This window comes from Carcharodon carcharias, chromosome 8 (assembly GCF_017639515.1).
Source record: "Carcharodon carcharias isolate sCarCar2 chromosome 8, sCarCar2.pri, whole genome shotgun sequence".
NCBI classification, from domain to species: domain Eukaryota; kingdom Metazoa; phylum Chordata; class Chondrichthyes; order Lamniformes; family Lamnidae; genus Carcharodon; species Carcharodon carcharias.
Window position 1 is genome coordinate 133,839,735 of NC_054474.1, and position 26,746 is coordinate 133,866,480.

A 26,746-nucleotide genomic window follows, 5' to 3' on the forward strand; every position below is an offset into this window, starting at 1 on the left:
CTCCAGACCCACAGCAATACAGTTGACTCTTAACTGCTCTCTGAAAAGATCTATCCAGCCACTTAATTCAAAGGCAGTTAAAATACGGCCTCGTTAGTGATGCCCACATCCCCTATGAAAGATTTTTAAAAAGGTTAATGCACAAGATAAGGGCTCAGGATGATGGGGAGCGAGGGGTAGGGTGGTGGTGTATAAGCACGGATAGAGGATTAATTAACGGAGAGTAGGAATAAATGGGACATTTTCAAGTTGGCAGGCTGTGACTGGTGGAGTGCCGCAAGGATCAGTGTTGGGGGTCAGCTATTTACAATCTATATTAAGGACTTAAATTAAGAGACAGAGTAAAGTATCTAACTTTGTTGTCGAAACAAAGCTAGAAGGGAATGCATTGTGAGGAAGACACAAAGAAGCTGCAAAGCAATATTGACAGGTTAACTGAGTGGGCAACAAGCTGGCAAATGGAGTGTAATATGGAAAGTGTGGAATTATTCACTTTTGTTGTAAGAATAGAACAGTGGGATATTTTTTAAAAGGCACGAAACTTGTAAACATTGATGTTCAAAGAGACGTGGTGTACTCATTCAAGTTACACATAAAGTTAGCTTGTGGGTACAGCAAGCCATTAGGAAAGCAAATGGCATGTTGGCCTTTATTACCAGGAGATTGGAGTACAAGAATAAAGAAGTCTAGCTACAATTGTATAGGGCTTTGGTGAGACTACACCTGGACAATTGCACAATTTTAGTGTCCATATTTAAAGAAAGATATATTTGCATTGGAGGTGGTGCACAAAGTTTGGTCCCTGGAAGAGATTGAGTAAATTAGGTCTGTATCTCTGGAATCTAGAAGAAAATAGGTGAACTCATTGAAACATTCAAGATTGTGAAGGGGCTTGACAGGATAAACACTGAGACATTATTTCCTCTAACTGGGGAATCTAGAACAAGGGAGCAGAGTTTCAGGATAAGGGGCCAGTCATTAAGGACCAGATGGGGAGAAATCTCTTCACTCAAAGGATTGTGAATCTTCAGAATACCCCACCCCAGACGGTTGTGGATGCTCCACCATTGAACATATTTAAGTCCGAGATAGACAATTGTTTGATCTGTCAGGGATTGAATGATATGGAGAGTGAGCAGGAAAATGTAATTAAGGCCCAAGGTCAGCCGTGATCATATTGAATGGCTGAGCAGGCTCGATAGGTCATGTGCTCTTCCCCTGCTCCTGTTTCTTATCTTATATATATAGGGTAACATGTCATGGGCTAAAGTCGCTTACTTCTTACTGCTGCATGTAATACTAAAAATCATCATCATGTTCTTGTCTTCACTAAAAGACATCATACCACCAAACCAATAAATTTAATAGATTTATTTACCAGTACAAGAAAGCTACCTTTAAAACAATAAACCTAAAATCAGACCACAAGTGATTAAAACAATCTTTTTCAGAATACATTTTTTAATGTTTATTACATGACAAGACATTTGGATGAAATGATTTGTAGTAAACATTTAATGACAGGATACTACTGGTATACAAAGATAACACAATTCCTATGTCAACCCACTAGGCCCCAGGTAAGTGAGAACACCACCTGGAAGTTCCCCTCCAAGTCACTCACCACCCTGACTTGGAAAAATATAGCGGTTCTTTCACTGTCACTGGGTCAAAATCCTGGAACTACTTCCCTAACAGCACTGTGGGTGTACCTACACTGCATGGACTGCAGCGGTTCAAGAAGACAGCTCACCGCCACCTTCCCAAGGGTAACTAGGGATGGGCAATAAACGCTGGCCCAGCCAGCAAACCCCACATTCCATGAAGGAATAAAAAAAAAGAAATTTGAAATTGAACTCAACCAAAGTTTCGCAGTGATTTATTCCAAAGTAATTCTTGCAGGTCAAAGGGGTTAATATTGAGGCAGTAACTGCCTGTGTCTCCAATCCACTTCTGTTTGTAAGCTAGCTGATTCTCATTGAATCTATAGATTTTGCAGATTTGTTGCAGAATCTTAAGGATAGCGTTAAAGAGTCAACCAGCTCAAACCAATTTCTAATGCATGTTATCCTTGCCTACTTCAACTGAAGTAAAAAACAAAATCACACATAGATTCTCAAAGCATGATAAATGATGCTCAGAAGCAGGAATCCAGCCAGATATTCACTTCAATTTCAAGTTCAATTTCAAATTCCCTTTTTTTTTGTTCATTCACCCCCGGACCAGGATAAAATTGTATCAACCACATCCCAGCCTAACTTAGTACAGACTGGGATATGAGCTGACATAGTCCTAATTCTGCACAGCTTTACACTGTAGTAGCAAGTAGGGTAGAGTTTCCACTTTGGTCACTGTCAGGAAACTGGTCTTCAAATTGCATTGTTTTTCTAAAGTGGTTATGATTCAAATTTTCACCCAAACTCATCTGCACAACATCAATTTTCTACAAACCAGCATAATTGATCAGTGAAAAACTGTATAACCATTATTTTTTTTTCATTGTCTTGTCAAGAAGAAATAATAATAATGTCTATAATGTTATTGGAAATTATTTTTTAAAGAGTTCTAGTGGTGTCTATGTCTATGTGTGTCTTAATTGGATTAAAGCCGGCTGGTCTAGAGGCTTTGATGTATAGAAGAGAAGTAGGTTTGAAATGTGAATTAGGTAAACATAGGGAAGTTTGAAGGTGAAGTGTAAAAGGGCAATTTGCATTTTTAAATAAACAATTCAAAAGAATGGTGCAATATTGCACCTAGCCAAAAGAAGCCAAACAATGTGTTTATTTTTTTTCCAAAGCTTACTCATAAAATTGGTGCTATGAAAGGGTTTTATTGTTAGAAGAGGTAAAGTTCAAACAAACTTCATGATACAACAAGAATTTGCATTCAAAGAGGAAAACATGTGTAAAGGAAGAGACGGCTGTTGGTAAAAGGAGAGGGATTCTAAGACCTAAAGCCTCCAGTCTGTGAGCCTCAAGCTGCAAGGACCCAGAACTGAAAGAAACTCATTTTGAATGTGACTGTCCAGAGTATGCTTTGCCATGTTTAAATCTATGTGTTTTACTGTTGCCTTAATGGAGACGTAACTGGGAGTCAGGTTAATTAGGGGTTTTTTAGAAGTTATTAAATAGTAATTTGTAGACTTATGTATGTGATTACCATCTTTTAATTAATAAATGTTTAATCTAGTTTTATAAAAACTCTTGACCCAGCGGTTTTATTATAACTGAATTCAAAGCTTGCGACTCAAAACATACAAAGTGTAAAAATTGGTTATGACAGTTGTTTCAAGTTCCCCCCTGCGACTTGTACAGCTCAGCATTTATCATTGGCTGTGTCATAATAGTCTTAAAAATATTCATTGATGCATGAGAGAGTGGTAATCTGGTTCACTTTTATTAATACAGTCAAAAATGGTTTTATCACAAAAAGCTAGGCATTTTTTATAGTGTGTCTCTTCCATCAACGGTGAGTACCCTGAATTTAAATCCCTGAAGATGACTTAAAATTGAAAAATGCTATACAGAACTATTTCCTAGTCTCAATAGTATATACTAGTCAATTTCTTAGTAAAGTAACATTTTATAACATTTAGAAATGCCTAAAACTGTCCTTACTATTGCTTGTGAAATGGGGGTCAGCTTGAAGAGCCTCCTTGAATGGACACAAATGGGTAGAATCCATGTAAACTCAGTGTAATAAGCTTGGAATGCAGAGCTGGTTTCTTGTAAGAAACAGTAAACTTTATTTACAGAGTCCTGGTGAGGCTACATGCTAGTTCAAGACCAAGGCTTAAAAGTTCCACCGTGCTTAGGCTGATTCGTCTATACCGTCACATGATCCCCATTACAGTAAGAAATGGTTTGATTTACAATTGCGACATTCCTCCCTCTTTAATTTTGTTTTACCCTGTTATTTACAAAAACACCTTAACCCATATAATATACAATTATATACAGTTCATGCCATTGTAAACTTCGTCTTTGAGGAGGTTTTTTGATTCAGGTAGAGTGACACAACTCTACAGCTGGAGGTTCTCCCATTGGATTGGCTTGACCAGGAACTGCAGCTTCAGGGACATCCCTAGACAATGGCAGTTCAGAATTATTCACTTCAACAGAATCATCCGGTATGTCTATTCTTTGTTGATCTGGCACCTCGGGAGTCGAAGTCTCGACTTCAATTTCAGGTGGATTAACTGGTTGTTGGAGGGCTTCTTAACTTCTGAGATGATCCATGTGTTATACCTGATAAGATACAGTCATGTTTCAGAAATGATTGTGCCAGGGACCCATCTTGGTTCAGTTGCAAAATTTCATACAAAAACTGTCTCTCCCACAGTAAACTCTCAACCTTGACTGTGAATGTCATGAATCACTTTCTAACTACCCTGGTTTCTCTCCACCTTCCCCTCTAAATTAGGGAATTCTAATCTTAATCTTGTATGAAATCAATGTTTCATTAGCAATTCAGAAGGTGTTAAACCAATGGTGGCATGAGGAGTTGTGCGATCACTGAACAGGAATCTTGAAATTCCAACATTCCTTCTGTTAGTTTCTTCATGCCTGCTTTAAAGGATTGTACTGCTCTTTCTGCTAACCCACTGGATGAGGGATGATACGGTCCTGGTCTGACATGTTTAATCCCATTTAGGTTCATGAATCTTTGGAATTCAGCGCTAGTGAAAACAGTACCATTGTCTGACACAATAGCTTCAGGTAAACATTAACACTGAAACTCTGGCGCAGTTTTTCAATGTTGTAGACAAAGTAGGTGATCTCACTTCGAACACATCCATCCATTTGGAATGTGCATTGATAGTCATGAGAAACATGGTATCTAGAAATGGACCTACATAGTTTATATTTAGTCTAACCCAGGGTCAACCAGACCACTTCCACAGATGCAGTGGAGCTGAAGCAGGCAGCTTCTGCTGTTGCTGACACTGGAGACAGTGTTTAACCATTTTTTTCTATATCACTGTCTATACCTGGCCACCAGATATAACTTCATGCGAGCATCTTAATTTTCAAAATACCAGGATGTGTACTGTGAAGTACTTCCAATAATGGTTCTCTTCCTTGCAAAGGGATAATGACTCTTGCTCCCCATAACAAGACCACCTGACAACTCAATTCAGATCTATATACAAAGAGTGGTTTTAATTCTTCAGGAACTTCTGCATTTGACCATGCTTGTTATACTTGTTCATTGATTCTTGCTAAATTGGATCCTGATTTGTCCAATGCTTTATCTGTGTCATTCAGACTGGTTAGGAGTCCAGGAAATTTAATGCAAGTACTACCTCTTGAGGTAATCGAACATGTGTAATATGTCAGGCAAAGGGAGACGACTGAGGGCATCTGCATCTGCTATGTGCACACCCGGATGATGTATGCCACCAACATTAAAGCCCATCTTTGAATTCTAGCAGAAGCTATTGGTGAGATTGCCTTATCTTCACTAAACAACAATTTCACAAGCAATAGTAAGGACAGTTTTAGGCATTTTTAAATGTTATAAAATGTTTCCTTTACTAAGAAATTGACTAGTGTATACTATTGAGACTAGTAAATAGTTCTGTATAGCATTTTTCAATTTTAAGTCATTTTAAGTTAATAGGGGTTTGCTGGCACTATGGTGAAGTGTCAATGTGCAAATGTTGATGGACATTATTTACTACAAATCTGATAGATAAGCCCTTTTATTCAATTTATGAGTATCCTTTCTCAGCTGCAGAAAGGGTTGTGGATACATATCCTACTGGCCTTTCAGCTTTGATTTCTATTTTTTCTTGTTGTGTTTGCTACAGAGTTTTGTCTCATCCTTCATTCTGATTTCACAGTCGGCCAAATTTCTCTCTGGTGAAATCTTAACTTGGTTCAGTTTGGGGGTTGAGTTACCCATTTGCATCTTGGAAAGTTTCATGACTTTTCCTTCTAATGCCTCTTTTGTCTCCATCAACTCATTCTTCAGGCTCTTTGTTTGTATCTTTTGGCTTCCTCTTGGAACATTGAACATTGTTGGTTTTCTTATTCCAACTGTTTCTTCAGTTGGTTCAGAGTGGCACTGCATTTGTTTAGCTTCTTTTGATGATTTTCCCATGGAACCAACTCTGACCTAAGGGATCATGGTTTCGTGTGAAGGTCTTTTGGTTCCTCTATCTTATTCCAAGTACCCACTTAATGGCAATTAATGGCAACTTAAGTGCCTCATCCCATCTCTGCCTGTATTTTATCCACAGCAGGTGGATGCTTACGCTAGGTGGGTAGCCTGGCAGCTTTTACTGCATGGGTTGGTGTTGGTGTCAGGTGCCAACGACACCCTGGATTTGCCAGAATCCGGCCTCCATTAGCTTCTCTTCTTCAGGGACTGCTTGTAGTCTCAGTAGTGGCCACTGGTAAAACCTGGTGTTGTTGGGACTACTGAGCTGCCAGCTAATCAGGCTGGCTGGCAACTCTCAAAGGTGGGACTTCCTCCTCAGACAGGGACAGAAGTCTTGCCATTAGCCAATTGACTGCCCGCTGAATATTAAGTTGCTGCAGCAGAGGGGATGCAATCCCTGTTGACTCTTTGGGTGGTTGGGTCGGAAAACTCGCCACCTGAAAAATCCTGCCCAATGCTTTTAAACCAGTGTGGAAAAGCAATTAACATTTGACTTAACTTGCATTTAAATCTCCCTGATCTTGTATGCTGGTTTGCAAGATTTCAGACCAGTTTGCACTGCTAATACAAGTGAAAACTTGCAGAACTCTATAGATCAGTGCATTTGGCCACTAAGCCACTGAGGAGACCCAGCTAGCTGGATGTTAAATGCAAATTCCCTTATGTTGTCCTTTCACTGTAAGTTAGATTGACTACATTCCTATCTATCATTGTAATCAGTTCAGTTTGAAGGAACTTCTTTCTATTGGAATTTAATATAGTGGGTAGTGAAAGGAATCAACATTCGTGCTAGAGAGCGACCATTAACAGGAAGCAATAGTGGTTTTAGTGTGACTGGTTCCTCAGGGAGCTCAAATGGACAATGATGGATGGAGAGGCTTGAGAAATCAAATTATATCTCATTTGTTCCCAGCTAAGCTGCTGAGCTTTATTCTCTGTCCATTGCCCTCTTTGGAGAAAGCCAAACCCATCAGCATCAGGCAAGGGAATCAATACGCAAAAGCCATTTAGGCGTAGGATGAAATAGTTTGCAGTGAACCAGAGGAGCGCCCTTGAGGCCAGCAATTCTGCTTTAAATCTTTTTCCTCTATAAGCATAGATTGACTGGTATCAATGAAACTATTTGAAAATTCATACACTTTACCTCATCTACTTCATCATTCACTTCAAAGCATCAAAAAGTGTTACTGATCAATAAAAAACAACTGAATTCATTTATTTTAAGATTTTTGCCTTTATGTTCCTTATGAAGATCAAGGATTTTTAGATCTGAAATTAACAAAAAACCAACCAGTCCAATTGTTTCATTTTACTAACATGTATTTGTTTACATTTATTTATTCATTCTTGGGATGTGAGCATCACTGGCATTGCTCATTTCTCATTGCCCATGAGAAGGTGGTGGTGAGACACCTCCTTGAACTGTCACAGTCTATCTGGTGTAGATATACTCACAATGCTTAAAAAAGAGACATTTTTTGTCAAAGCTTTTTGTCTTGCACTCATCAGGACAATTTGCAAGGAAATACTGATGTCAAGGGAAACAACATATTTATACTGTATGAGAAGAAAGTGCTGCTTGGTTGACATCGGTATTTTCTTATGAATTGTCCTGGTGAGTGCAAGACAAAAAGCTTCGACAACAAAAGTCTCTTTTTTCAGCAGAACTCGAGTTCTGACTACCAAACAACTCACAATGTTGTTAGAAAGCAGATTCGAGGGTTTTGACCCAGCACAGTGAAGGAACAGTGATATGGTTCCAAGTCAGGATAATGTGTGACTTGGAGAGCAATGTGCAGTTGGTAGTGTTCCAGCGTGTCCGCTATCCTTGTCCTTCTAGGAGGGAACATTGAAATGAGTTGAATTAAATAAAAATGCTTCAGCAACACCCAACTTGGGAATTTTGAAGCCTGAAGATTGCAGAAACAAGGGAGGAGCAAAGTAGATAAGGAGTTCAGTGATTTTGAAGTCCTGAAATGTAATTTGTTGACTGGATGTTTTGCGTTAAATTCAAACCAAAGTATTTTTCTGTCAAATTCCACTGATAGATGAAAATCAAGACAGCTGGGAGACAAAATGAAACCTCGTATTTGTCAAATCCTCACATTAGGCCACAGTGATAAGTGGAATTTTCACATTCCAATCATCGGGTGGAATTTTCCCAGGATCGCACCAAGTGCGGTAGTGGGTGGGTAAAATGGTGTCCTACCCTCCAACAAAAATGGCAGGTTTTCATGCAGTATAGTCCCACGCCCGCTTCATTATTTATTCACTTCTGCGAAACATAGTATTTCCATGACAGGTGGGCTCTCATAAGACTGCTCGCCATCACCCCGCTGCTGCATTATGCCGGTCACCATCTTTAAAAGGCAGCCGCCAGCAAAGTGCTCATTTCCACCAGCTCGCCACCGCTGCCCAGGCGACATGGCCAGCAAAGGAAAGAAGACTGCAGACCCCCGCTTAAATGACGGGTCCCTAAACTACTGCTGGATGCCATGGAGGCATAGGGGATGTGCTCTGCTCTCGCTCTGGCCACAGATGGGCAGCAAAGTCACCAACCCGACTTGGGAGGCAGTGATAGCGATAGTCAGTGCAAACGCCCAGTGGAAGAGGACAGCCACCCAGTGCCGCAAAAGGATGAATGATCTCATCCGTTCAGCCAGGGTAAGTCACACTTTTCATCGCTCCCAACTCACACATGCATAAACCCATCACACATCCACAGCACTGTCACTCACTGCCAGTGCAAGGGAAATCACCATTCACTCTTTCACACACACACCATCATTGTCTTCATCCTGTCCATGGAACCCACCACCCGCACAGACCAGGCATTCTTATCATCTGGCCCGGCAGGCGTCCTGATGCACGCTCCCCATATCTATCCATGCAGGACAACCTGACGCACAACAGGAGGGAAAGGTCGCAGGCAGGTGGAGGGATGCCGGAGGTCAAAGTACAGACAGAGTTCAAAAGCAGAACCATCCAGCTGGCCAGCGATCTTGGGACCGGCCCCGTGCTAATGGTGAGGCTGGTGCTGCTCTACCAAGTGAGGACCCAGCAGTGCAACATCCATCAGACAACCATGCCGTGAGTGATGTGTCCTCTTTCACATGCACTGCCATGCACTAGTTATCTCCCCTTGCTTTCGCAGGCATATCTGCCAAACAGCCGACAGAGTCCAATACCCAGGGCCTTTAATCAAGCCCTGAAGAAACCTCTGAAGAGGAATCTGAAGGCACCCTCCCCAAAGCCCCGTCACAGCGCTCACTCACAGCCTCCACCAGCACAGAGACACACGTCGGTGGCACCTGGCTTTAGAGTAGCTTCAGGATCAGAATCTGGTGAGCACATCACAATTTCTGATCCACAGCAGGCGGAGGCAGGGAATTCCCAGGTCCCCGGCACTCGTAGGACTACTGGAGGCCAGAATGTTGCTGAGTCCGAGTCAGATGACGAGCCTCTGAACTCAATCATGTCACACTTGCTGGAGCTGCAAAAGCAAGCTAGGGAACATCAGGAAGGGATTTCCGCTGCACTCCTCAGATTGCTAGGCATGATGAAGGAGTCCGTCTGTCTTCAGGCTGAGGTGATAGCGCTGGCATTGCAATGCACCAAGGTCAACACTGGCAGGGTGGCGGCTACCATAGACCCATAGAAAAGTTACAGCACAGAAGAAGGTCATTCGGCACATCTTGACCATGCCAGCCCGAGGACATCCAGGTGCCCTTTCTAATCCCACTTTCCTGCACCTGGCCCATAGCCCTGCAGCTTACAGCACTTTAGGCGCAGATCCAGGTACTTTTTAAAAGAGTTTAGAGTTTTTGCCTCTACCACCAACTTGGGCAGTGAATTCCAGACACCCACTATCCTCTGTGTAAAAAAGTTCTTCCTCATGTCCCCCCTACACCTTCTGCCACTTATCTTGAATCTACGTCCCCTGGTTCTAGAATTCTCCACCAAGGGAAACCAGAACTGCACACAATACTCCAGTTGTGGACTCACCAGTGCTTTATACAATTCCAACATTATATCCTTACTTTTATAATCTATCCCTCTGCCAGTGAAGGAGAGCATTCCATATGCCTTCTTTACAACCTTGCCTATTTGAACCGCTGCCTTCAGGGACCTTTGTACTTATACGCCAAGATCTCTTGCTTCATTTACCCTTCTTAGTATATTCCCATTTATTGTGTAATCCCTGTAACTGTTTGACCTCCCTAAATGTATGACCCCACACTTCTCTACGTTAAAATCCATCTGCCACTTTACTGCCCACTCCACCAACCCATCTATAGCATTTTGGAGATTATGGCTATCCTCTACACTATCCACTACTTGGCCAATCTTTGTGTCATCTGCAAATTTTCCAATCGTGCCCCCCACGTTCACGTCCAAATCGTTAATATTATAACACAAACAGCAAAGGTCCCAACACCGAGCCCTGTAGAACACCACTTGAGACAACTTTCCATTTGCAGGGATATCCATTGACCATTACCCTTTGTTTCCTGTTACAAAGCCAACCTTTTATCCAGAATCATTACCCTGAATCCCATGGGCTTTTATTTTCCTGACCAATCTGCCATGTGGGACCTTGTCAAATGCCTTGCTAAAATCCATGTACACAACATCCACTGCACTACCTTCATCAACCCTTCTTGTCACTTCCTCAAAGAATTCAATCAAATTTGTGAGGCAAGACATTCCTTTAACAAATCCATGCTGACCATCCCTGACTAGTCCATGCCTTTTCACATGACTGTTAATCCTCTCTCTCAGGATAGATTCTACTAATTTGCTCACCACCGTTGTAAGACTAACTGGCCTATAATTGTTTGGCATTTCCTTTTTAAACAATGGAACTACGTTTGCATTTCTCCAGTCCTCTGGTACCTCCCCTGTATCTAGTGAAGATTGGAAAATCACCCTCAGAGCATCTGATATCTCCTCCCTGACTTCCTTCAGCAGCCTCAGAAACAATCCATCTGGCCTGGTGATTAATCAACTTTCAAGGATTTCAGCCCTTCAAGTGCTTCCTCTCTCTTTATGACTATCCCGTCCAATATCTCGCAGTGTTCCTCCTGGACTACTATATCTACATCCTCTCTTTCCTTTGTAAACATGGAGACAAAATATTCATTCAAAATCCTTCCCACAGCCTCTGCATTGACACATGAGTTTCCATGTTTATCTCTGATAGGTCCCACTTTTTACTTAACTAACCTTTTAGCATTAATGTATTGTTAAAACATCTTTGGGTTATCTTTAACTTTACTTGCTAATCTTTTTTCATGCCCTCTCTATGATTTCCTTATTTACTTTTTTACTTCGTCCCTGCACTTCCTATAGTTGTCTAGGCTATCTGCAGTGCTTAGTTCTTTGTGCCTATCGTACACTTTATTTTTCTGTTTGATCTTCCCCTATATTCCTCCAGACAACCAGGGGGGTCTAGATTTGGCAGTACCACTCTTATTTTTGTAGGGGGCATGTCTACTTTGTACAATTAGGATCTCACTTTTTAGTGCTTCCCACTGGTTTTCCACGGTTTTATCCTCCAGCAGTGCTGTCCAGTCCACCTCAGCTAAGTCCCTTCTCATTTTTGCAAAATTTGCCTTCCCCTAGTTCAAGACTTTACTCCTGCCTTATCTCTGTCCTTTTCCATGGTAATGCTAAATCTAACTGAATTGTGATCACTGTCCCCGATATGGTCCCCAACTGTCACTTTACCTATTTGCCCTTCTTCATTCCCAAAGACTAGGTCTAGAATTGCATCTCCTCTCGTTGGGTTTGTGGCTAATTGGTTGTAAAAATTTTCCTGGACACACTGCATGAATTTTACTTCCTCAGTGCCCCTTATATTGTTTGTTATTAGGATAGTTGAAGTCTCCTACTATTATTGCCCTCTTGTTCTTACAAGCAGAAATTTGCCTACATATTTGTTCTTCTATCTCCCTTTCACTATTTGGGTAGTCCCAATAGTGTGACTGCCCCTTTTTTATTTCTAAGCTCAATCCATAAAGCCTCGTTTGTTGTCCCATTTAGCATATCATCCCTTCTCACAGCTGGAATTGATTATTTAACCATAAATGCTACCCCGCCTCCTTTTTTATCTCCTTCTCTATCGTGGCTGAAGACTCTATAACCAGGGATATTTAGCTGCCAGTTTTGTCCCTCCTTTAGCCAGGTCTCCATTATAGCAGTGACATCCTGCTGCCATGTGTCTACCTGTGCCCTTAACTCATCTGCCTTGTTTGTAATACTCCTTGCATTGAAATATAAACAGTTTAACCCCGTTGATTTCCCTTGCTGGACACTTTGTAAACCTTGCTTCTCCTGTAACTCCATGTCTGTCACAACGTCCCTAGATAATGTTCTACCTCTATTTTTCTGATCTGAATCTCTCCTATCTGATCCTACCCCTGGGATTCCAACCCCCTGACACACCAGTTTAAATACTCCCCAACAGAACTAGCAAAAGCCCCTGCAAGGACACTGGTCCCAGCTCTGCCTGGGTGCAGCCCGTCCGGTTTGTATAAGTCCCACCTTCCCCAGAACAGGTCCCAATGCCTCAAGAATCTGAATCCCTCCTGGCTACACCATCTCTTCAGCCACATGTTCGTTTGGTCTATCCTCTTATTCCTGCTCTTGCTAGCACGTGGAACTGGGAGTAATCCTGAGATTACTACATTTGAGGTCCTGCATTTTAATTTATCTCCTAACTCCCTGTACTGAGCTTGCAGGTTTTCATCCCTTAGTTTACCTATGTTGTTGTTACCAATGCTAACTACGACCACTGGCTGCTTACCTTCCCTCCCCAGAATGTCCTGCCGCCGCTCCGTGACATCCCGGACCCTGGCACCAGGGAGGCAACATACCATCCTTCATTTACGTTTGCGGCCACAGAAGCTTCTGTCTATGCCCCTAACTTTTGAATCCCCTATCTCCATAGCCCTGCCACTTATTTTCCTCCTGCCCCTCTGAGCAGCAGAGCCACCCACGGTGCTGTGAACTTGGCTGTTGCTGCTTTCCCCTGAGCAGCCATCCCCCCCAACAGTATCCAGTGAGACCTTGTCCAGGACATCACTCCTGCACTGCTGAGAGTGCTTAAATCCATCACTGATGCCATAGTTGGCCTCCAACAGTGTGTCTGCGAGAGGGATGCTGGGCAATTCGATCTCACTCCAGTTACCCCTTCCCCTCACGGAGTCAGCCAAGGGCCCTCAGACAGCCATAGGGAGGAGGATCAGTAGGTGCACACTCCAGGGCCATCCGCCCAGGAGATTCTGGGAGTGTCTGGCCCATCTGACTCCCCTCTTCCTGTGACCTCTGCAGCTGCAGCTTCACGGGCCGAGGAGGGTGCCACCGCCACACAGCAGGACCCTGAAAGCAGGCCGGGGCCCTCCAAGTCTTGATCCTCTAGAGGACGTCCACCAAAGTCATTTCAGTCAGCAGTCTGCCTCCACTTCCACTGTGGAGGTCCGGGAGCACCAAGACATAGCGGCAGGGGTAAGAAAATTAGGTAAAAGTAGTTGCACAGCCTGGACTTGGGTGTTGATCACTTGTACATTCTATTCACAATTGTCAACAAACTGTTAAGAACGTCTCCCTGCCTGTGGCTCCTTGTTCTGATGAGCAGTGTTCTTGTCACTCAGATGTGAAACCTTTCTGCACAAGAGAAAAGGCAGTTGTCTCAGTCCAGGGCCTCTTCCCTGTGCTCTGTGCGGCCTTCAGACCACAGTGATGGTTCAGCCTCACACTCCCTGTAAATATTACTGATGTACCTCGGCGGTGCTGGTCATTGCTGCCAGAATGTAGTTGGCAGGTGCCAGAGTTCTCTCATTCTCTCTGTGTGCTCTCAGCACCTGTAACGAGGGGCTGGCCCCCATCACACCAGCATTTGTGACCAGTGATGCTGTGCACCAGCTCCTGAAGGGCTGAGGTGCTGAAGGCGGACACAGCATCAGGTGTGTCTAAAGTTTCATGGCTGCATCTCTGAGATAGCCCTGATCATGGAACACAAATGATCTGCCCTCGGCCAGACAGGAGTCAGACATTCTCAGAGCCTATGTGAAGATCTATGGAGTGTCCTCACTACACGTTGTCATCATCCTCCTGCGATCAAGCAACTATTAGGGCCTCCACTGCATCTCCATGACAGATGCGTTCTCACAGAGGTTATTGGTGCTTCCATAAGCCAAGCTGGAGTCAAACGTTCTCAACTGCGATGTGAGGATCTATGGGGATGCTCACTGCACGTCGTCATCATCCTGCTCAAATCTGGCAGCTATGAGGGCCTCCCGAGCACGCCTGCCTCATCTGGCCAGTGCGAAAGCCTCATCCTCATCATCATCACCACTGAGGACCCCTTCACCCTCATTGCCTTTGGCACCTTCCTCATCGAAGGAGACGTGCAGCTTCTCCATCTCCTCCTCAGCCAGATCCTCTCCCCATCGCAGCACCAGGTTGTAAAGGGCACAGCAGACAACGATGATGTCTGACACCCTCTGCAGACTGTATTGCAGGGCTCCACCAGACCAGCCCAGGCATCAGAACCGCATCTCCTGCTCCACCCTGCTGTGAGCTGCTGCATAAGCCTTGCTATACCTTCGCTCTGCCGCAGCCAGAGGTGAGCATAGGATGTAGGCCTCGTGCATGCACCCTGGAAGACATGCACGTATCTGCAGGATGCTTTTCTGGTGGTCGCATACCAGCTGCATGTTCAGTGAGCTCAAGCTCTTGTGGTTGATGAAGTCCACTGAGTGTGGTCAATCACACCCTGCACCTGTGGGAATCCTGAGATCAGGGCAAATCCAATGGCCTTCGCATCCTGGCTGTCCTGGTCCCAAGCGAAATGCACAAATTGTGTGCCATGGAGAAGATGGCATCCGTAACCTCATGGATGCATTTGTGAACTCCCACAGAGGTCACCTGTGGAGCACTGAAAGGAGCTACTGGCATAGAGATTGAGTGCCGTGGTCACTTTCACAGCCACTGGCAGTGGATGCCCCTCATATTCCCTTAGCACCAAGTCCTGCAGTAAGTGATAGATGTGAGCCATCAGGTCCTTAGACATGCGCAGTCATCAGCGACACTGGTTCTCAGTCTTCTGCAGGAATGACAGGCGGCGCCTATAGACCCTGGGCATCACTAGGCGCCAACTAGCCAAGGCTCACTGTCACTCACTGCCCCTGCTGCCCCTTCTTCATCAGGTTGCTGTTCCTGCCTTTGCGCAGCCAGGACCCACAGTCACTCTCTCCTCCATCTTCTACAGTCTCTGTTGGCCACCAGGCTTACTACTAGGTCACCAGGATCCATGATCCTGATGTGGTCCTCCTGCAGCATGAAAGAGAAGCGTGGTTATTATGGCTGTATTTAGTACCTTTCCTGGCCCTGTGTGACCTCCCCTTAATGCTTCCCGGAGACTGCTGGTTACCCCTCGGATAGCCAGAGATGAGTGCGCTGTATGGCTGCCTATCAACCTGCGACTTGGGTAGCACTGGTCCAAACTGGGATGCTGAGATTGCAAGAGGCTGTGAGTGCCTCCAGCAGTGACTACTACATGTCCAGCATTGGCGAGGAGATTGTATAACGTGTGCAGTCCAACTGCTGCGTGGTCCAATAGAGTGGTGGCGGACTCAAAGCCTATGCCGGGAGGGGGCTGCTGGGGGTTGGGAGTAAGGTATGGAGTACTTGGTGGCCCTTGGTGCCTCCGTGTTGCTTGCATGGGTGGGCAGGCTAGGAGCCTGACCCCAATCATATCACTGTGGCTGGGTCCGATCTGCCTCATTTGCAGAGGCATGGTCAGTTTATACAGGTATCCCTAATGCATGGCCACTTCCCTCCTTTACCCTGCCCCGCACCTCAATTGCCTGTGCACGGAATGCAGCGCTAGGGCAACACTTGACACCCCCCTCCCACCACCACCGACAGCGGTCACCTCCGAGGCTGACCAGCACTTGCTCCCGGACACCACTTCCCCCAGCTCAGCAGCCGCCTCTGGGGCCAGGCATCAGTTGCCCCTGCCCCACCCCCACCCCAGCACCCCTGAGGCCTGGAAACAACAGGTGAGCTCTGGAGAACACTGCTGCTCACTCCCCTAAGTTCCCCCAAAGCAAGTGCACGTCACCTGTGTGCTGTTGTGAAACACGTCGATGTGCTTTCCCGCCGACGTGTACGGACGATATGGTGGGGTTCCAAGAGCCTGATGGGATGGCCTTTTAATTATAAGCTGATGTATCACAATTAGCTCTCCGCTGACCGTTGGTGGGAAACACGGCCCGTCATTGGCAGGCTGAGCAGACGATCGCAACCTGCCTTCTTGCCGTCGGGAAGCAGGTCGCGCAATATTTTCCGCACCCACCACCTGTCATGCCTGCTGCCAGCGGGCTCGGAAAATTCTGCCCATAAATTTAAGTTCTTGTTAACACCATTACCCACATCAAATCTGAGTAAGCTTTAATGTTGTTACAACACCCACTTCATAGGCTAAATTGATGCTAAGCCTGCTACTGTTGTAGCTAAGGAGATTAGAGGTGGCTAAATATATATGCATTTTCTTCACCATGATGAAAGGGCACATGCATGGTAAACAGCATCTGCTGAGAAGATCATGATAATTTATTTCTACACTAACCAGTGAGACATCCATGTTTAATTAAATAAAATAGGCTGAATTACTAGGGGCCTAAAATGCACTCGGCATATTTCCATTGGATGTGTTGCCTCAGAATAATATATGTGATTAATGCGCTGCTTATGACTTCTTACAACTTCAGTGTTGGTTATCTAATAACGCTTTGCAGAAGAGATGAGCTGCATTTAGAAAAAATGAGTTTGGGTGAGAACGATTAGAGAAGGCCTTTAAAATGAGCAAATGGCTGTAGATTATTTATCAAGCTTGTGTTAATTGCAATGGCATTAATATTTTGAGGTTGTACTGAAAGATTTTTGTCTGAAAATGTTCAAATGCCATAAATGTACAAATTGTTCCCAACAGAAGTTTACAATCAGTCATTGCTTCTTAATAGCTTTTATAAAATGGGCATGGATGGATGTGATACCAGGCCCGACTGACAGTCGGGTAAGATATCAGTAACAGAATATTTAGTGGCCTGGCATTTTTGTAAAGTGCAACTTGTTGCCCAGTAGGAAGATGATTAAGAAATCAAGCCAGAGAGTGACAAGAGTGGGTGAAGGATTTGGTCGTGACTATTACAGGGAACATCCTTCCCTAATTAGGAAACATCTCATCAATTAGCTGTAGAATAGGAAAGCTGTAACAGATTGTGGCAGCTGAAGTAACTTCTTGAAATTGTCTGTAGTTTACACAAGGAACGGAAATGGAGAGGTAGACTGATTTATTATGTTGGTACCTTAGTTGATATAATGAAAGGGGATCCATTAGCTCAGTTGGCGAGATGGCTAGTGTGTGATTCAGAATAATGCGAACAAGTGTGGGTTCAATTTCCGTTCCAGCTGAAATGGACTTGGGGCCTGGTCCCTCACTCTGCCCCTGAGAGCAAAAGGCAATGACAGACCACCACTGGAGATAAAAAAAAACAGCCAAGAAAGTGGCTCAGGCTGAAGCATCAGCAGACAATGAACCAAGGAGTTGCCTTTGGACAGAACATACATGAATGAGTGAATGATGTTATGATCAGGTGATGAGGGGTGAACCGGCTCCTCTTTGTTCAACCTCCTTGGTTAGTCACAACAAAGATTTAGGTTTCTTTTTCACGAGAGTCTGCCTTTTCCAAATCAGAATGTATTTGACTATTTAAGCTGTAAGTAAGAAGGAGCCAATCAAACAAGGTTTTCTGCAGTCAAAGAAAGATCAAACCACTAAACCTGAGAAAAAAAGCTAAATTGTGGCTTCAAGGAATCAACCCTGATCAGCACTGATGCATTCATTCAGGCCCACATGCACACACACACACACAAACACACACACACATACGCACCCACAAACAGGTATCAGAAATAAGAGGGGATAGATTCCAATAAATAAAGGTAAAATAGTATATAGTTAAGTGTCCTATGAATGTCCTTGAGGTGTAGATCTCAAACGCTGCAGCCAATTTAAGTTAGCTGGTTTCTTGGAAGTGGTCAGATGTGGATGATGTTGTAATTATTCTGAGATCTTGGTTCGTTGGTAGGCTCCTGGTAGAGTTGGCTGCTCGAACTGGGTGACACACTTTTTCCAAAAGAGATAGAGGGAAAGAGAGCAGCCTTCAGCCTGTTTTGTTTCTGCTGATGACTTTCTTGGCACCACCTGTATCACTTGCAATCCCTCTCCAGTGTTTGGGCAGCCTTGCCTTGAAATACTTCACCCGTTGTGTATTTCCAAGAGGTTTTGGCTGTGTCTGTCTGTAGCAGCCACTGTTTCAATATCCAGTATTTTGCATTTTTAATATTTCTTCCTTAGACAGTGACAAGTTTCAATGGGTTTCAGGATTATAGGAAATTTGTCTCTCTTCACAATCCCCTGAGAGTGATTTGTTTGTTTCTTATCTTCACCTCGAACGTGGCCTTGCATTTTTAAGCAGTTTTCTCTGTCTGTGTTCAAATTGCAAAATTTTCAGGCAGTTGAAAGTTGAAAAATCATATTTTCAAACGTGAACTGGCATACTCTCATGACAATTGATGCAATGCTGCAAAGCATGTCAAAATTGAATAGTGAGACATCGCCACCTAGAACGCAACATATGATTTCTCTGGGTTTCCTTGAGAATTACCCAAAAATTATATTTTCAAGAAAATAACTTGTCATGAAAACAATAGCTCCTCAATATGTTAGATCATTGATAGAATCCAACCAATATTATGCATAAAAAATGTAAAATTATTACAGGGTTTTAGACTGTAGTCTACAGGGCATTTCTGCAGAGCAGAAAATTGAGAATCTGAATATTCCCAGATGCAGGAAGTTACAGTATAGTTAACTGAACCATTACTCAAGAGAATAAGTGATTACATGTTGGCTCCTTTTTGTCTGGGAAAAAGCAAAGACAATAGAAAACAAAACCATTAGTCACCATGGATATGGAAGGAGTGAGAAAATGAATTCAATGATACAGACCAGCACTGATCAGAAACACATGTATCTTCCCAATCCCAACCATGCTGTCTTCACCTATTAAGCTATCCTTCATTCAGCACTCCTAATGTGCTCCCAAAAACCAATGTGCTAAATGAAAACTTGCTAAATGAAAATCACATTCCCATAAGAAAACATGTTAAAAGGGTGGGTTATGTTCCTGAACTGTAGCTTTTACATTAAAAACCCATTGGCTGCCTTGAACCTTACTGGCCCAAAAAATCACTTACCAACTCTTACTCACTCTTAATAACTTATGAACACTTAATAATTTACAGTACTGACTCTTTCAACTTACCTCCAGGTCACCACCTCTCCCAGCTCTCCAGCTCTCTGCTTGCCACTTCCCTCCCCATTCCCCTCCCAACTCACCACCTCTCCCTCTCATCCATCCTCCTGCTTGTCACTTCCCTCCCAGTGCCCAGCCCTCTCACTCTGCTCCCCAACCCTCCTGCTGTTCCCTCTCATTCTCTGCTTCCCTCTCCTGAACCCTTGCTATCAGCTGGGGGGGGGGGGGGCAGTAGAAGGGCAATTAGATGGAGGCAGCAAACGAGGGAGCACGAGGAGCTGCAAGTGGGGTCTGGGGTCAGGTGGCAGGAGGGTCAGGGAGGGAAACTGCAAAGCAAGAGAGGCAGTGAGCAGGAGAGTCGAGGAGTGAGAGAGGCACAAGCAGGAGGGTCAGGGAGAGAGGCAGAAAAGAGGCAATTTGTTTTTTTTTTAAAGACTGAACATGCTCAGTAACTGTGCTAAAGTGGTATTGGGGAATGTCCCTTTTTTACCAACAATGCCACAGTAAAAACATCCTATTAGAATGCACTTTAAATGGGGGTACACCTTACTGGAGATTGGTACCTTAATTCATGATGAGATTGCAACAGTTACAACAATTCCCACCTCAGTAACCTGACACAAAGCATTCAGAATATTAAAGAGAAAATAAACTTCATATCAAACTTTCAGTACAGACATCAGGTGCCAGCAGAGATTTTTTGAAAGCACACTGAAAACTACAGGATGATGTGACATTCCATGTGCTCGGCTGCCTTATTGTTAGAGTGACGGATACTTCCAAGTCAAAGCCAGGACAATTTTGAATTCCCCAGAATAAAGCTAAAATTTTCTAAATGTAGGTATGTTTGGGATTGTTGCAAATCAGTTGGACAAAAATGAAGCATCTTTGCAAGATTTGGAATGAGATTGGTGCTTTAATCCTGTCTTGGTACATTCGACAAGTTATACTCATAGAAATTATGGGCAGAATTTTCCCATTGGCGTGTGGGGGCGGGTCATGCAAATCCGTGCGTAAAATGACACGCCGTGACGTCGGGCGAGCGTCCTGACATCACCGCGTGCCATCGCAATATTTCGTTGCCATTAATTAACGGACCACTAAAGGCCCTTGACTCACCAATCGATGCCGAATTTTCAGCACCCGTGCAATCTTCGGGTCAGTGCAATGGGCACAAAGGGCGAGCGGGTAGGACATATTTGTATAAACCTCATCCATGGGGTCGCAATTGTACACAGTCAAACATTTATTTTTCAAAGTTATTGAAATTTGCCTGAGTGATCTGCATACTTTAAAACACATACCAGCTGTTTTGTCTGGACTCTTAACCTTCAGGTCAGCACTCTGCAGTGAGGAATCTTTTCTGGGCCTGCAGGTTTCAGGAAGCATTCCCTTAGCCTGGGGATGGGAACTGAGCTGTCCATTGGAGGCAGCTCCTCTGAGGAGAAAGGGAGAGCTAGAAGGCGGAGGAGGCCAGGAGTGTACATTCAGCCTCCAGGGGAGCCACTTTTGGGAGGAGAGGCACAGGCACAAGGGGCGCAGGGCCAAGAGGTAGTCCAAAGTGGAAGTGGCCGCAGAAGGCGCCACTATCCTGCTGCCAGGGTATACAGGCGGCGAAGCAGCTACCTCAATATGTCTGAGGTGCAATGCTGAAGGAGGCTCCATCTCTCAAGGGAGGCAGTCAACTATATCTGTCAGATGACGATTGGGAAATTTGCAGATAACACAAAGATTGGCCAAGCAGTGGATAGTGTAGAGGATAGCCATAATCTCCAAAACGATATAGATGGGTTGGTGGAGTGGGCAGTAAAGTGGCAGATGGATTTTAACAGAGAGAAGTGTGAGGTCATACATTTAGGGAGGTCAAACAGTTGCAGGGATTACACAATAAATGGGAATATACTAAGAAGGGTAGATGAAGCAAGAAATCTTGGCATATAAGTACAAAGGTCCCTGAAGGCAGCAGTTCAAATAGACAAGGTTGTAAAGAAGGCATATGGAATGCTCTCCTTCACTGGCAGAGGTATAGATTATAAAAGTAAGGATATAATGTTGGAATTGTATAAAACACTGGTGAGGCCACAAGTGGAGTACTAGGTGCAGTTCTGGTCACCACATTACAGGAAGGACGTAATAGCTCTGGAGAGAGTGCAGAGGAGATTTACAAGAATGAGGCCAGGGTTAGAAAAGAGTAGCTACATGGAAAGATTGGATAGGTTGGGGTTATTTTCCTTAGAACAAAGAAGGCTGAGAGGTGACTTGATTGAGGTATACAAAATTATGAGGGGAATGGATAGAGTGGACAGGATAAACTTGTTTCCCTTGGTGGAGAATTCTAGAACCAGGGGACGTTGATTCAAGATAAGTGACAGAAAGTGTAGGGGGGACATGAGGAAGAACTTTTTTTATGCAGAGGGTAATGGCTGTCCGGAATTCGCTGCCCAAGTTGGTGGTAGAGGCAGAAGCTTTAAACTCTTTTAAAAAGTACCTGGATCTGCACCTTAAGTGCTGTAAGCTGCAGGGCTATGGGCCAGGTGCAGGAAGGTGGGATTAGAAAGGGCATCTGGATTGCCTCGGTCTGGCATGGACAAGATGTACCGAATGGCCTTCTTCTGTGCTGTAACTCTTCTATGGTTCTATGGTTCTATGATTGGGCCTGAGATCTCCACTAACTGTGTGGGCAGACATCTCATGCTAGTGGATCTGAAGGTCACAGCTACCCTCAACTTCTATGCCTTCCAGGGGTCGGTGGGTGATCTTTACAGTGTCTCCCAATCAGCTGTCCACACTTAGATCAAGCAGGTTACAGATGCTCTGTTCAGACATGCATTGACCTTCATCCACTTCTGTTGGGACTAGGCAAGCCAGACACAGCGAGCCAGCGGCTTTGCGGCCATTGCTGGCTTCCCCCGCGTCCAGGGTGCTACAGACTGCTCACATGTGGCCATCAAGGCACCAGCAGGTAAGTCTGTGCCTTTGTCAATAGGAAGGGCTTCCACTTCATGAACATGCAGATATTGTGTGATCACAGGATGCAGATTCTGCAAGTCTGTGCAAGGTACCCAGGCAGCTCCCACGACGCCTACATTCTCAGACACCCCCAGGTGCCGGGTCTCTTCAATGCTCCAGCCCGGCTGGATGGATGGCTGCTGGGTGACAAGGGCTATCCCCTCAGAAGGTGGCTCATGACGCCTCTCTACCATCCAAGAACAGAGGCTGAGCAGCGTTACAATAGGAGCCACACCTCCACAAGGGCTGTGGTGGAGAGAGCCATCGGTCTTCTCAAGATGCACTTTGGATGCCTGGGCTGCTCAGGGGGCGCACTCCAGTACCCCCCAGATAGTGGTTGCATGCTGCGCTTTCCACAATCTTGCGCTGCAAAGGGGGATGCAGTGGATGATGAAGACGTTGACGCAGTGGCTGCGGCTGCACATGATGAGTCCATCAGTGAGTGCGAGGATGAGCATGCACAAGGAAATGCTGAGGGGGTAGATGCTGACCTGGGCATACTCCAGGGAGGCCGGGACACCTCGACCCTTTAGATTAAAACCCTCATATAATCTAACAAACCTTCAGCTAGCACACTCTAGATGGACCTCCAGGACAAGCCTAGGCTGTAGGCTCCATACTCGACACCTAATTGCAAAATCTTTCCAGGTTAGGAACAGTAACTAAGGGCCTTGTTAATAAAGCTGAATATCCAACAAAGCACTCATTACATTTTTGGAAACCATCCACATGCAAAAGAAAAAAGGCACCCTCAGCCATGGTGGCATATCTGAATTTAATATATCAAGCGAACAAACTTATGCAAAAAAAAGTCAATAGTGTTACAAATCAAAACAAATCATAAGGACCTCATCTTGGGCCAACACAAAAGCACCAATGAAAAACCTGTGGTGTGCCTAAGGTGCCTTATGTTTTTGTTTCCGGGTGCTGCGCCATCGCTCAGAGTGGCATCTGAGACAGCCTGCTGACACTGCTGTCCTGTTGGCCTCAATAACATTGGCGGTCGTCCTCTGGCCCGTGGAGCCAGTGCTGGCCCTGCCTGGGAAAGAGCTGCCAGTTCCACAGCTGGCATCTCCCCAGTCGTTGCAGCTTCACCAGATACTAAAGCCAGTGGGAGAGGGGGGGAGAATCTGCTGCCCTCATCTGGAGAACCCTGAGAGGAGCCCGCAAAGACAACAGGCAGCTGCTGCACTGGTGTGGGGTTGCTTCAGACCTCCCTGCTTACTGTAGATGGCCACTGAGCTGGGAAACTTGATGCCCACACCATCTTCCACACTGGCACTGACCATCTGAGGTCAATGCCAATGTGAGGGCTTGCTGGTCAGAGCGCATCCCCAGAAAGCCCTGATGGGTCTCCTGGGGTAGCCTCTCCACGAGTTACCACTTTCTCCATGGAGGAGGCATGGTGCTTGGACATGTGGCTCAGTGCTTCGGCGATCGTCCGCGTAGACACCTCCACCACGGTGACTAAGCCAAGCATAGCCTCATGTACCCCCCCTCCCCCACCCCCCAGATGCTTCCACACACCCGGCCGCATTTCCTGTCCCTGCTGCGTCATGGATGACTCAAGAGGTACATCATCACGCACCTACTGAGCATGTGCCTGGTTCCCTGCAGTCCTCCGACTACTGGTGCCATGGGCACTCTCTGTCTCTGCCAGCTCCTCCAGCGACTGTGAAGTGCTCTCACCGCTGTGACCCAGAACAATAGCCAATGTTCTAATTCCCACCGAAGTGCTCTTATCTGCGCTGGTGCCTGCCTCACAGAGATGGTGTGATGCTGGTGAGACTTCAGGCCCCTCAGATGTGAGAGGGGGCCTCTGCTGCTCCTCCTCCTGGCCCTGCTCCGATGATACTGAAAGGAAGAACAAGGATAGTGGATCAGTTAACGTGGAGACAATGACAAAACCCTTCCCTGTCCCCCCGGCTCAACATACGCTCAACCTTCCATAAGCAATGGTCAAGCCATGTTGCAAAATTAAATCAATTAATGTTCAACAATGCTATGGCTGTTGGGAGAACAATGCTGACCTCACTTTTGGGCATAAATGCCAGGCTCTAGCACCCCAGCCTCAGCAACACCAGTGGACATGGGCACATGATGCCTCTCCAAATCCAGGGCCTCCTGCTCGAACCGGCTAAGAATGGCAATCTGTGCCAGTCCACGCTCACTCTGCCGCATTATGAGCATTCTTCTCCTGAAAATGAGAGACGAGCATTGATTAGTGCAAATTGTACATGGACTCTCTTTGTGCATAGCCCACCCCAACCAGGGTGGGACATATCAGGGCTCCAAAGCTTCCTCACCCCGCTGCTGCCAAACACTCACACAAAGATGCTAGGCCTGCTTCCCACCCCGCCACGCCCACCTTGGGAACGTGCTGCCTACATCACATTAGGCACCACACGGTATATCCTTCCACAGCAAGGAGGCGTAAGCACATGGAGTGCAGAGCTCAGCAGATGGTTTGGTGCCATGCCACCTGGAAGCTCCCCTCCCAGCATGTCATCACCCTGACCTGGACATGTCCTGGAGTTCCAGCATTGCACCTAGGTGCAACTCCTCCAGGTTGCCCCCAAATCAGTCATGTGGGACTCAGTGTAACACATGCTGCGGCGGCAAAACACATTTCCTCATCACCCTCTCAGATTGACCTTGGCATGGGCAATATCTGCTGGCCCACCCAGCAAAGGACACGTGCCGTCAATGATTCAGTGCAGTCACTATGCTCAGATTTGGGGATGCGGTGGTGAGCAGCAGGGGGTAAGCCGACCTGCTGGGTTAAATAACCAATGCCAACATGGTACTCACCCTGCCAGAGCGCAACAAGTCATTGAAGTGCTTGCGACACTGGATCTAGGTGCGCTGCACCACGTCGCGGGAGCTCACCACCTCCGCCACCTTCTCCCAGGCACGCTTCGTCATGTGGGGGGGGCCTCCTCCTCCCATGCTGGGGAACCAGCACCTCCCGCTGTGCCTGGCCTACCCCAATGTCCTACCCTCCGGGCTGGCATGAACTTCATTGTCCCTTTGCAGAGCCCTTCTCCCAGCTATTGCGAGCAGCCTTTCCAACGGTGCCAGGCCTTCCTTTATACAGGCTGCCGGGCCACCATTGGACCTGGCGGCCTGAGTGTGCCCGCCGCTGCCTGTCCACTCCCGCTATGCACGGGAGTTGTGAAGTACGCTGGGTGGGCCTTAATTGGACTGCCTGCGTAAAATGACTCTGCGGACCCGATCGTGAGCGGCGATTGGGCCCATGCCCGCACCTGCTCCGCCGCCCCCACCAACCAGAAAATTCAGCCCTATGTATCAACGATTACAGATGTCCATCAGTTTTATCATTTATCCTTGTCCTTGGGACATATCTAGCCATTTATTCCAGGTACAAACGCCCTGTGAGATTTGGTCAAATATTTATTTGACTGGAAACTTATTTCTACAGTTTAAACCGACAGTTATTTAATGTGTTTGTCCCAGTCACTTTTTTTGAAGGTGTATGTGTACCTTATTAAGGATTCAGCCTGTGGGGGATTTTTAACTCCAGACCACCAACCCCCAGCCATCCTGCACCCCTCCCCCACCAACAAAAAGGGTGGGCAGTTAAAATGGAATAGGTTAAGTGTCTATTCTAACCCCATTCATCATGATTGTAAAGTGTTTCATATTTTATATATATGCAGCACCCATGTCAGTGAGGAGGAGCTTAATACATATATGCAAACATGGATCCCATTGCATCAAAAGGACCCCTTCTCCAAATTAGCCCAGGAGTGGTCCTCTTGGCCCCACACAGAAACATCATTCTCCCCCATTCTACCCTGTCCCACTGACACACCTCTGGAACCCCTCAACTCATTTTGGCCCAGATGGTCAGCCTTCAGACCACCTGATTTCTCATTGAATATCACCTGTTTTGGTCAGGAAGTTGCCCATTAAACTCGGCCTGTTCTCTCAGCACAGAAAGAGAAATGTAGTGAAATTAGTAAATGATAGTTTAGCCAAGAAATTGCAAACTATTCATTATTTACTTGGAGACAAGGAGGTAACTGAGCTGAACAGCAGCTGAACATTTTTACATTGTGGTACTGCTATTATTCATTTACTCTTTTAAACCTGAATATATTTATGTTTTGGTTAATGCCCAAGTCACAGTGTTAGTCTGCCACTTTTGGAAGACAAGGAGG